Genomic DNA, 11,661 nt, shown 5'->3' with positions numbered 1-11,661 from the left:
ACCACATCTTTGATCATTGTGATTCACAAATCTGAAGAGAATGATTTAGTTCAAGTTGACCTGGGATTAAAGTCATAATGAAAACATATTTGTAGCCTGGAATTATAAATAATTAATGCCATAGTGTCACCATACAAAAAAGGCATTTTTGTTAATATCTGTATTTGTTCCAACCACAGTTAAATACTCTAAATGTAACTCAGAGTGAAATCTCCTTGGGCAATTCACATTTTGAAATTCTGCTAACCATGAAATTGAAATGTATGTTTATTTTTCAAAAATAAAGGGCAACAAATACTCAGTGTGATTGGATACATGCAGCACATACCCTGGAGTTGAATACATTGCTTCTATGTTTGTTAGATCTTAATTTAAAAGATCTTTTTAAAAAAAAATAAAAGAAATAAAGGATGTCATGAAGGCTTAATTTCTTGCCTGGGATTATGTAGCATTTTATTGTAACAAAATGTAGTAAAAAAATTATTATGTGAATATTACAAACATATTGGGAGTGCTTCACTATTTGGGTATAAGAAAACAATAGCACCAATAATCAATGTTCAAAATAAGTAAGGAAGCCAGTGGGTTAATAGTAATCCACATTTTAGGAAAGAGTATGATAGCTGCCTAAGTCATTGGATTACACTTGGAACTCAGGTTGTCCAGCTCCATGGTCTGCATGTTCAGACTCTCAAAATAAATATATGAAATTAATACAAAATATGTAATTAGGGGTGAAGAGATGGCTTAATAGTTAAAGGTGCTTGCTTGCAAAGCCTAATGGCCATAGTTCAATTCCCTAGTACCTACATAAAGCCAGATATACAAAAGGGAGCATGTGTTTGGGGCTCATTTGTAGTGGCAGGAAGCCCTGGGGTACCCATTAATATTTTCTCTTTCTCCTCTCTCTCTCTCTCCTTCTTTTGACATTTCTTAGAGTTTTTATTATCCTCAAAGGAAAAAATAACTTAGAGGAGAGAATATGCTCTTAAATATTTGATGTGTTCTCAAATACCAACTTGGGAAGTACTATACCCCAGCTCAGCTGGCAGATCACAAAGTACCACAGCTTCTATGAGGACACATTTTAAGGGTCAGGAAGAGGCAGTGTCTTGATCTGCTGAGTGCTGAATTTAAAATTGAGAAAGTACATTTTCCCCCAGTAATATTCTTTATAATTTACTGAAAAGGGTTAGGTTTTTCGAGGTTAGTCAGTTGTCTTACAACACTCACCTCTTTCCCCACTCAGATATGCTGCCATTATTCACCATAGGCCAGCTTTCTCCAACCCCAAGAAGGATTGTGACGCTGAACTCCTGATGGAAAGCTACCCATGGTATCACCAGTGCTGGTATTAATAGAGCGTGGTAGTTTGAATGTATGTCCCCCCCATTGACTCAGGTGTTAAATTAAACTAGTAACTTGGATCTCCAGGTGCTTGGCTGAAGGAGGTGTCACTAGAAGTGGGGGGTGGTGGTGGCTCCTGGAGAGCAGCCCTAAGATGTCACTGGAGAAGATGTGAATTCCAACCCAAAGGTGTAAGAGCAATCTGTGCTCTGGCAGGTTTGTGTGTGTTGATGCTGCTGTTTTCCCTGCTTCTGCTTTTTGGTTTTGCTGGCTGGTGGTGGGGTTTCTTCTCTCTCTCTCTCTCTCTCTCTCTCTCTCTCTCTCTCTCTCTCTCTCTCTCTCTCTCCTTGGATCTGTGAAAGGGAACTAGTTTCTTCTGCCACTAATGGAACTTCCCCTGGATCTGTAAGCTTGAAATAAATCCCTTCCTCCCATAAACTGTGTTCGGTTGGATGTTTAGCAGACAGCTTCAGATTCGTTGAGATGAACGTCCAGACCAGGCACAGTTATGAAGGAAGGGCTATTTATTGAAGCTTACAGATCCAGGGGAAGTTCCATAATGGCAGAAGAAGCTGACCAGCTTTCACAGGACTAAACACAGAAAGAAGCACAAGCCTAAAAGCCAAAAGCCACACTGCACAGCACACTTCAAGAACTCCCTCTAGGAGCACTTTGCATAACTTTAGATTGAATCTGAAACCCACCAGCACACCTTAAGATCTGCCAGTGACACCTCCTCCTCTGGCCTGGTGGCTGCAGATGCAAAGTACAAACTAATAAAACACTGAATATATTGGGAACCATCTATTCAAACTACCACAGATGTTTATGCCAGCTTTGCAGAAATTGACTACAACATAGAGCATACTGCCATTAGCTACATTTCGTGAGTGCCTTACACTGGAAGTTTGGAAATGAAGAACAGACTCTTCTCAGCATCACTCACCACTCCATTAAGTGGCCCATACAGCTACATGAGGTCTTTATAGAAAAAAACCACCTAAACATAGAAGCTACTTTTTAAGCTAACGGCTGGGAGCGTCTCAAGGTAATACATGACTCTCTATTTGGTAAGCTCTGTTTGAGAGTTTGTTACCTATTAGAGTGGTAAGCATCCCTGCAAGCTTTACAACTGACCAGCCAGGCCAAATATATCAACTGGTGCAATGGTGGCATGTCTATTATGGGGGAAATCACCTGCTCTCTGATTGGATTTGAGGCCCACTCCACAGGACAGAATTCATGCCTAGTACTGAGAAATAATAATAATAATAAACCTAATCAAAAGGCTGGGGAGGTGATAAGCCCTAGGGGGGGGACTACTATTATTGTCTGTTCAAATCAATATATTATGCCCACCAAACTGCCCTCTAAATGCTTATGCTTATGTCCATATATTAATGATACTTTCAATTTTGGTTAGAGAAACTTCTCTTTTTAATTTTTATTTATTTATTTATTTGACAGAGAGAGGGAGAGAGAGAGAGAGAGAGAGAGAGAGAGAGAGAGAGAGAGAGAATGAGCACACGCCAGGGCCTCTAGCCACTGCAAACAAACTCTAGACACATGTGCTGCCTTGTGCATCTGACGAACGTGGGTCATGGGGAATTGGATCTGGGTCCTTAGGCTTTGCAGGCAAACACCTTAACCACTAATCCAACCCTCCAGCCCAAAGGAACTTCTCTTTTCAGATGGCAGTAGCCACTGGGGAGACCCAGAACTCACCAGCGAGCTGAGAACAAATGACAGTGATGTGTTCAGCACTAAGTGAGACATCCCTGTCACACCTTCCAAGGCTCAGGGACTACTGCAGAAGAATGTGAGAGCCAAAAGAAGGGGAGGAGGGCTTTGCGATACTGCCTTCCAGACATAAAGTGGCTGTGATATTCATGAACTCTCACAATGGCTGAACTACCTGCACAAGACCTGCATGATAGGAGCAAAACATGATTTCATCAACATAGAAGAGACCCTAATTGAAAAGAAAGGATTCAGTGGAGGGAGGATTTGGGACTGGAAAAAAAGGAGGGTGGTGGAAGGGAATTATAATCATGATATATTGTCTATATGTAAGGAAGTTTTCAATTAAAAGTTAAACTACAAGCCGGCGTGGTGGTGCACGCCTTTAATCCCAGCACTCGGGAGGCACAGGTAGGAGGATTGCCATTTGAGTTTGAGGCCACCTGAGACTACATAGTGAATTCCAGATCATCTTGGGCTAGAGTGAAACCCTACCTTGAAAAAACAAAACAAAAGTTAAGATATAGTTGGAGAGATGGTTTAGCAGTTAAGGCACTTGTCTGAGAAGCCTAAGAACCTAGATTCAACTTCCCAGAAACCGCATGAGCCAGATGTACATGGTGACACCTGCATATGGAATTTGTTTTGGTGACTAGAGGCCCTGGCATGTTATTTCTCATTCTCTCTCTAAATATATAAATAAAATTTTTTAAGTTAAAATATTTATTTTGAAAAGAGGGAGAAAGACTGGAGAGATGGCTTAGAAGTTAAGATGTTTGCCTGTGAAGCCTAAGGACCCAGATTTGATTCCCCAGAACCCACATAAGCCAGATGGACACGGTGGTGCATGTGTGTGGAGTTCATTTGCAGTGGCTACAGACCCTGTTGCCCACATTCTCTCTCTCCCCCATCTCTCTCTCTCTCACAAACAAATAAAAATAAATTAAATTAACAAGTTCTATTAAAGAAGAGAGAAAAAAAATAAGCTGAGCACCAAGAACCACCTGTCCTTCCTGACTGCAAATACCATGTGACCAGCTGCTTCAAGCTCCCGCTATTATGCCGTTCCTGCCATGGTGAACTGTGCCCTCAAACTGTCAGTTGAAATAAACCCTTCTTTTTTGAGTTACTTCTTATCAAGTACTTGGGCACAATAATGAGAACAGTAACCAACACTGAATCCTTCTAGATATCTTAAAATAATATGTGTGACTATGTCATACGTGTTAGTTTTATAAGCTGTCATTTTTACTGTTATAAGCATCTTTCTACATCAACTATTTAAATGCAATATAATGATAATGTTTAAATAACAATTCCTGTATCATTAATCTCTATTATTAAATATTTAATTGGTTTCAATTTTGTATTCCTATAATATTTGTATGCATCCTGAATTAAATCATCAAGAAAAATTTTTTAAAAAGCTAATCTGAAAAAAAAATCAAATTGAAAAAAAGACATATATGCCAAGGGCCAGCAAGGATGCAGGAAGGGTCCTCTAGTGCATTGCCAGTGGATGCACAAAGTGGCACGGTCACTCTGGAAGACGTTCTTGCCATTTCTTACAAAGTTAAATGTATGTACCTTATGATCCAGTGAGCCACCCCTCATTACTCAACAGAAATGAAAAGAATTTCTTTTTTGTTGTTATTTTGTCTTTTTAAAAATTTTTTATTTATTTGTGAGCAGAGAGAGAGAGAGGGAACAGAGACAGAGAAAGAGAGAGAGGGAGAGTGGTTGCACCAGGCTGTCTAGCCACTACAAATGAACTCCAGATGCAAGCACTACTTTGTGTATCTGGCTTTACATGGGTACTGGGGAATTGAACCCTGGTTGTTACGTATTGTAGGCAAACGCCTTAACCGCTAAGCTATCTCTCCAGCACCTGAAAACACATTTCTACATTTGAAAAGAAGGTTTACAGCACCCTTATTCATTCATAAACCAACTGCTGAGCCATCTCTCCAGCCCCACATGAGTTATTTTTATATGTATAGTAACATTAGATTTTTTTAATTCTTGCAATTTTTAGTTCAAAGGAATACAAAGAAAACAATGCATAGGGAAGAGAAGATAATTGTTCAAAAGCAGCAACTAAATTGTTTATCAAGCATTTCATTTTTTTCCTAAATAGCCAAAGCCTGGATATTTTTTAATCTTTCTAGTGACTACTGGGACCTCTTAGTAAACAGTGGGGCCAGCCTTTTAATAAAAGGAAAATGAAGTGAAGTCCAGGTCAGCCTGGGCTACAGTGAGACCCTACCTCGAAAAAGCAAAAATAAATAAATATGAGAAAGAGAAAGAAAGAAAGAAAGAAAGAAAGAAAGAAAGAAAGAAGGAAAGAAAGAAAGAAAGGAGGGAGGGAGGGAGTAAGTCAGTCAGATACTAAAAGTATTCTAAACTTGCATTCTATTAAAGTGAAAGACACTTCTTTTGCTTTTTATAATGATTTCACTGACTAGGCCTCCTAGAAGCCTTGCAGATTTAACTTACTCAAAAGGGAACTCCGCTAACCTGTAAGGATCAGGATGTAAGATTCCCCCCCCCCCCCCAACAGGTAAAATATCTGATTTTTATCTCAATCTTGAAAAAAATGTATGTCTGTTCACTTCCTGTTCCTCTGCCACAGATCTCACTGGGCAAGTCTGATTTCTAGTTCTCCAGAATTACAAGGGAAGAGAAAGTAAACTAAACAGGGTACGTTATGACCCTCGGAGCCAATACCAAATTATGAGTCCATTTTACACAGCAATCTCCCTCCCAGCCCTCTCACAACACTCCTGATCATTCACACACTCTTAAAAAATGTTATTGAGAATATTAACATAAACACACTATAATTTGATGGCATTCCCATCCTGTTATCTTCTTTTGTCCTCTCTCCGCCCCTTTCCATTGAAGGTCCTCTTCCTTCTAAGGAGTCCTTCCTCTGTTTGGTGGTCCTATGGAGGACCTTTGGTCCTCCTCTGTCCTCCACTTGGTTACCCACCAGAATGAGATGGTAAGACCTATTGCTGAATACACCACAGTATGTAAGCTCTCAGGCTGTGTGTTTGTCTCAGGTGCATTTATCTAATGTTTAAATGTAAGCTGCAAAGGGTATCTGTTAGCACCATTTTAGTTCCAGAAAGCAGCATCATCTTGGGTACCTGATAGCAAAGTGCCAGGAGGATTTACTCCTGAATGTACAAATCATTTGTGACAAAAATACAGCTGGTGTTAAACAGCTAGATTTGCAAATGTTGATTTACTGGGCAACTGTGCAAACTGTTTTCTCAACTATTAGATAATCTCATTGAAGATTTATATGGTAAAGCAAAAAAAAAAAAAAAAGTCCAAATGTCCCTCAATTGAGCAATGGATAAACAAATTACAGTGCCTTTGTACAATAGACTATACTCAGTAACAAAAGGGGAATGACTGATCCATAATTGGGACAATGTGGATAGTTCTTGAAATGAGCATGATGACTAAGATGTCAGACATAGAAGACCTCCTTTACCATGTGATCCTACTGCCATGACCAACTAACCATGGGCTAATCCCTCTGAAACTGTGAACCCAATGACGCTTCCCCCAGCAAAGCTCTTCTCTCAGGTATGTTTGTCACAGCTACACAAAAACTAACGTAGGTGGCTCCGTGTCATCCTTACATCTGTTTAAGTCTCAGTGTCCCTGCCTCAGAGCAGCCTCGCCTCCTGGGTCACATCTCCCAAGAAATGTGCTTGCTATGCTTTACTCTCTATTTCAGCTGCTCTTCAGTTCTTTAAAACCCTGACCTTAACATCTGACTGCTTGGTATGGTCACTTGTCAGTTTTATCTTGGTGGATTTAAGTGGCATCTCCATGGTCTTGTTCTCCCTCACATCTTCATCAATATTAGCAGGGTTCAAGATACAGATTGGGAAGCAGTGCTTAACAGTAACCACATTAGTTAGTGTCTGAAGGTTTGGTTCCCTGAAAGACATTTATCTAGCATGTGTGAAGCCCTGGGTTTGATCCATAGTCAGTTTATAGTGCTTTGGAGGTTATGGAGACAGACAGGGAGAGCAAGAGGTAGGGTCTCACTCTAGCCTAGGCTGACATGGAATTTACTAGGTAGTCTCAGAGTGGTCTCTCATGGTGATCCTCCTACCTCTGCCTCCCAAGTGCTGGGTTAAAAGCAAGTGCCACCACACCTGGCTGAGGTTATATGAGGATATATTCTTTTTTTTTTAATATTTTTTATTTATTTATTTGAAAGCGACAGACACAGACAGAAAGACAGATAGAGGGAGAGAGATAGAATGGGCGTGCCAGGGCTTCCAGCCTCTGCAAACGAACTCCAGATGCGTGCGCCCCCTTGTGCATCTGGCTAACGTGGGACCTGGGGAACCGAGCCTCGAACCGGGGTCCTTAGGCTTCACAGGCAAGCGCTTAACCGCTAAGCCATCTCTCCAGCCCAGGATATATTCTTTTTAAATGTTATTCGTGTGTGTGTGTGTGTGTGTGTACACTCATCAAAGATTCTTGCCACTGCAAATGAACACCAGATGCTTGCACCAGTTTTTGTGTCTGGCTTGTGTAGGTGGCTGGGGTAATTGAATCTGGGCCATCAGATTTTGCAGGCAAGTGCCTTTAACTACTGAACTACCTTCCTGGGCCCCAGAGGATATATTCTTGACACAGTACACTCTCTGAAATACTCTTCTCTTCCTTAGGTAAGCTTGCAGAGAAGTGAAAATTATTAAACATGATTCTGATAGCCTACTTTTAAAAACCTATGTAAGATGCACAAGATGGCGTGTGTCTGGAGTTTGTTTGCAATGGCAAGAGGGTCCGGGGTTCTCTCTCTCTCTTTCTGCTTGCAAATAAATATATATTTTAGATTTGTGTAAAAAATTGGGCTGAAGAGATGGCTTAGCCATTAAAGTGTTTGTTTGTGAAGCCTAAGGACCCAGATTTGATTCCCCAGTATCCACATAAGCCAGATACACAAGGTGGCAAATGCATCAGGAGTTCGTTTGCAATGGGCAGAGGCCCTGGAGCACCCATTCTCTCTATATATCTGCCTTTCACTCTCTCTCTCCTTCTCAAATAAATAAATAAATTTTCAAAAATATTTTAAAAAATCTATATAAAAATCAAGCAAGTGTGGCAAAAAGTCAGAAAAGGTTTGATTCTAGGTGATATACCATAAGTGCCTATATTATACTACCTATTCCACTTATTGTTATATGGCTATAATTAAAGATGAAAAATGTGGGCACTTCCGCCCTTTTGGCTCCCTGAGCAGCACCATGGCGGTTGGCAAGAACAAGGGTCTTACGAAAGGCGGCAAGAAGGGAGCCAAGAAGAAAGTGGTTGATCCATTTTCTAAGAAAGGTTGGTGTGATGTGAAGGCGCCGGCTATGTTTAATATTCGAAACATTGGAAAGACGCTAGTCACCAGGACTCAAGGAACCAAAATTGCCTCTGATGGCCTCAAGGGGCGTGTCTTTGAAGTGAGCCTTGCTGACCTGCAGAATGATGAAGTTGCCTTCAGGAAGTTCAAACTCATCACTGAAGATGTTCAGGGCAAAAACTGTCTGACTAACTTCCATGGCATGGAACTCACCCAGGACAAAATGTGTGTTCCATGGTCAAAAAGTGGCAGACCATGATTGAAGCTCATGTTGATGTCAAGACAACCGACGGCTATTTGCTTCATCTGTTCTGTGTTGGTTTTACTAAAAAACGCAACAACCAGATCCGCAAGACATCCTATGCGCAACACCAACAGGTCCACCAGATCAGGAAGAAGATGATGGAAATCATGACCCAAGAGGTGCAGACAAAAGACTTGAGAGAAGTGGTTAATAAATTGATTCGAGACAGCATTGGGAAAGACACAGAAAAGGCTTGCCAGTCTATTTACCCTCTTCATGATGTCTTCGTTAGAAAACTAAAAATGCTGAAGAAGCCCAAATTTGAATTGGGAAAACTCATGGAGCTTCATGGCGAAGGCAGTAGTTCTGGAAAGGCCACTGGTGACGAGACAGGCGCTAAGGCTGAGCGAGCTGATGGATACGAGCCGCCGGTGCAAGAGTCTGTTTAAAATTCTGGTTTTAGGGCTGGAGAGATGGCTTAGCGGTTAAGCGCTTGCCTGTGAAAGCCTAAGGACCCCGGTTCCAGGCTCAGTTCCCCAGGACCCACGTTAGCCAGATGCACAAGGGGGCGCACGCGTCTGGAGTTCGTTTGCAGAGGCTGGAAGCCCTGGCGCGCCCATTCTCTCTCTCTCCCTCTATCTGTCTTTCTCCCTGTGTCTGTCGCTCTCAAATAAATAAATAAAAAATGAACAAAAAAAAATTTTTTTTTAAATTCTGGTTTTAATAGTGACAAATAAAAGGTCCTATTTGTGAAAAAAAGATGAAAAATATGTAATTCAAACAATATACATTTTGTTGTTGTTCTGAGACAAAAAAAAAAAAAATCTCACTATGTAGCCCAGGTTATTCTCAAACTCGTATTCCTCCTGCCTCAGCCTCCTGAGTGCTGTTATTACAGGCAGGTGCCATTCCTGGGTCCAAATATATACATACACACACACACACACACACACACACACACACACACACACACACACATATATATACACACATACACACACACACACACACACACACACACACACACACACACACACATATATATTAAAGAACAAATCCTGGGCTGGAGAGATTGCTTAGTGGTTAAGCGCTTGCCTGTGAAGCCTAAGGACCCCGGTTCAAGGCTTGGTTCCCCAGGTCCCATGTTAGCCAGATGCACAAGGGGGCGCACGCGTCTGGAGTTCGTTTGCAGAGGCTGGAAGCCCTGGCGCGCCCATTCTCTCTCTCTCTCTCTCTCTCTCTGCCTCTTTCTCGGTCTGTCGCTCTCAAATAAATAAATAAAAATAAACCAAAAAAATTATTTAAAAATAAAAATAAATAAAGAACAAATCCAACAAAGGATAAGAAACTAGGGTGGGCAAAAGAGTTTTCTGGACAAAACAAACAGCTAGCCAGTGAGGAGTTGCGTGTGGACAATGAAGATAGTTCCAACGAGTGAGGAATATAACTGAGTGAACTCTGCAGCTTAAAAATAAATAAATAAATCGAGTCAGCAAAAAAAAAAAAAAAAAAAAAAAGTCTCCTGCTCCAAGTGCTGGATGGGTAGAGCTGTGGGAGGGTGAGCCTTTGAACCCATAGGCCCAGCAAACATTTGGTAGCAGGCGGACTACCCAGAGCTCCTTGCTGTGCAAATGGAATCTGGATGCCGGACTTGGGGAGAGAGCGCTATCTCCCTATGTAATGAATGCCTTATGTTAATTGATATACAGCTTCTGGGGGGGGGGGCAAAAGCTATGCTCAATAATTCCCTGGATCACAGGGAACCCCCCCGCCAAGGACATATGCAATCAAAGTCCTCATTCAAACTCTTCCCCACTGGGAGTGTAACTCTAATGCCTCGCTTTTGCTCTGGGTGTCTTATCACCTAAGAGAACTGGGAGAACTCTGCTTGTATGGTGCCCGGGTGAGTCAGGTGAAGAGGTCAAGATCCTTCTGGCCCAGTTCCTTGTAGAAAAAGCACATTGCAGAGATACCCTGAGGAACTCACGAGGAGCCTTACCACGGCACAGAGCTTAGCACAGTGCATCCCAGCACCTAGTCCATCCTTGAGGGCCCGAGAAACTCAGCACCCTATTTGTCAAGTGAATAAACAGATGAATAAATGCTCAGACAGTGCCCGCGGGATTCAGCCTGGGAAAAGAAGGGTAGCAAGATAATAAAACCACAATGTTTCGCCTGAAACTGAATGAGTAAACGATTTGGGTTCAAAGCCGGAAAAATAAAACACAGACAGCCATCTGAAGTTAGTCATTGGGTTTGTTGGGTCCAAACAATTTTTAAGTAGTAAGTGGGAAGACGGTGGTCAATGTAAGTGAGGCAGCCAGATATGATGAGAAACAAATCATTTATTTGTGCTGAGAACCAAAGCATTGCATGACCAACATCCAAAGCCCAGGACTCTTAGAGCCCTGCTTGAAATACCACTCTCTAGTGTTTCTAGTTTAAGGGTGTCATCCCTCACCCCTCCTTTGGTCAACCATAAGGGTTTCCATTTCGGTCCCAGAAGTATCACAAAATTCTCCCCTAACTTTTCAAAACAAATTATTTCAGTTCACTCGGTTATTGTAAAAACAAGGTGGTAATGGAGAAGGGAGTAATGTGAGATCAAAGAAGCAATGATGATTCTGAAATATATGTTTTCAAAAGATTTTTTTTCAAAACTCCCCTTTAGTCCAGACAGTTGTTTCTGAGAATTTCACATCCGCCAGTCCTAGAAACACACAATAGAAACATTAAAAATTTTCTAAGATTTTTTTTTTTTTTGTCCTTTTCTCATGCAGTTTCTCTCAGCCTTTCCTTCTCTAAATCCAAAGAGGTTACGTCTTGCTGGTTGAGAGAAGCCACGCTTGTTGGGACTGGAACAGGGCAAACATTTGCTTGGATTCTTTTCAGTAATCGAAAACATCATACTGATGGCCAATTCCACAAGGCCCATGCTGGGCAG

The 11,661-nt window shown here is 41.5% G+C and overlaps 1 pseudogene; it reads left to right on the top strand.

The window, feature by feature from the left end:
* Positions 1 to 8,364: 8,364 nt before the first annotated feature.
* Positions 8,365 to 9,476, top strand: LOC101605578 (annotated as a pseudogene).
* The last annotated feature ends 2,185 nt before the right edge of the window (positions 9,477 to 11,661 follow it).

This window comes from Jaculus jaculus, chromosome 13, assembly GCF_020740685.1.
Source record: "Jaculus jaculus isolate mJacJac1 chromosome 13, mJacJac1.mat.Y.cur, whole genome shotgun sequence".
Lineage (NCBI taxonomy): Eukaryota > Metazoa > Chordata > Mammalia > Rodentia > Dipodidae > Jaculus > Jaculus jaculus.
This window is presented reverse-complemented; position numbering and strand designations above follow the sequence as displayed.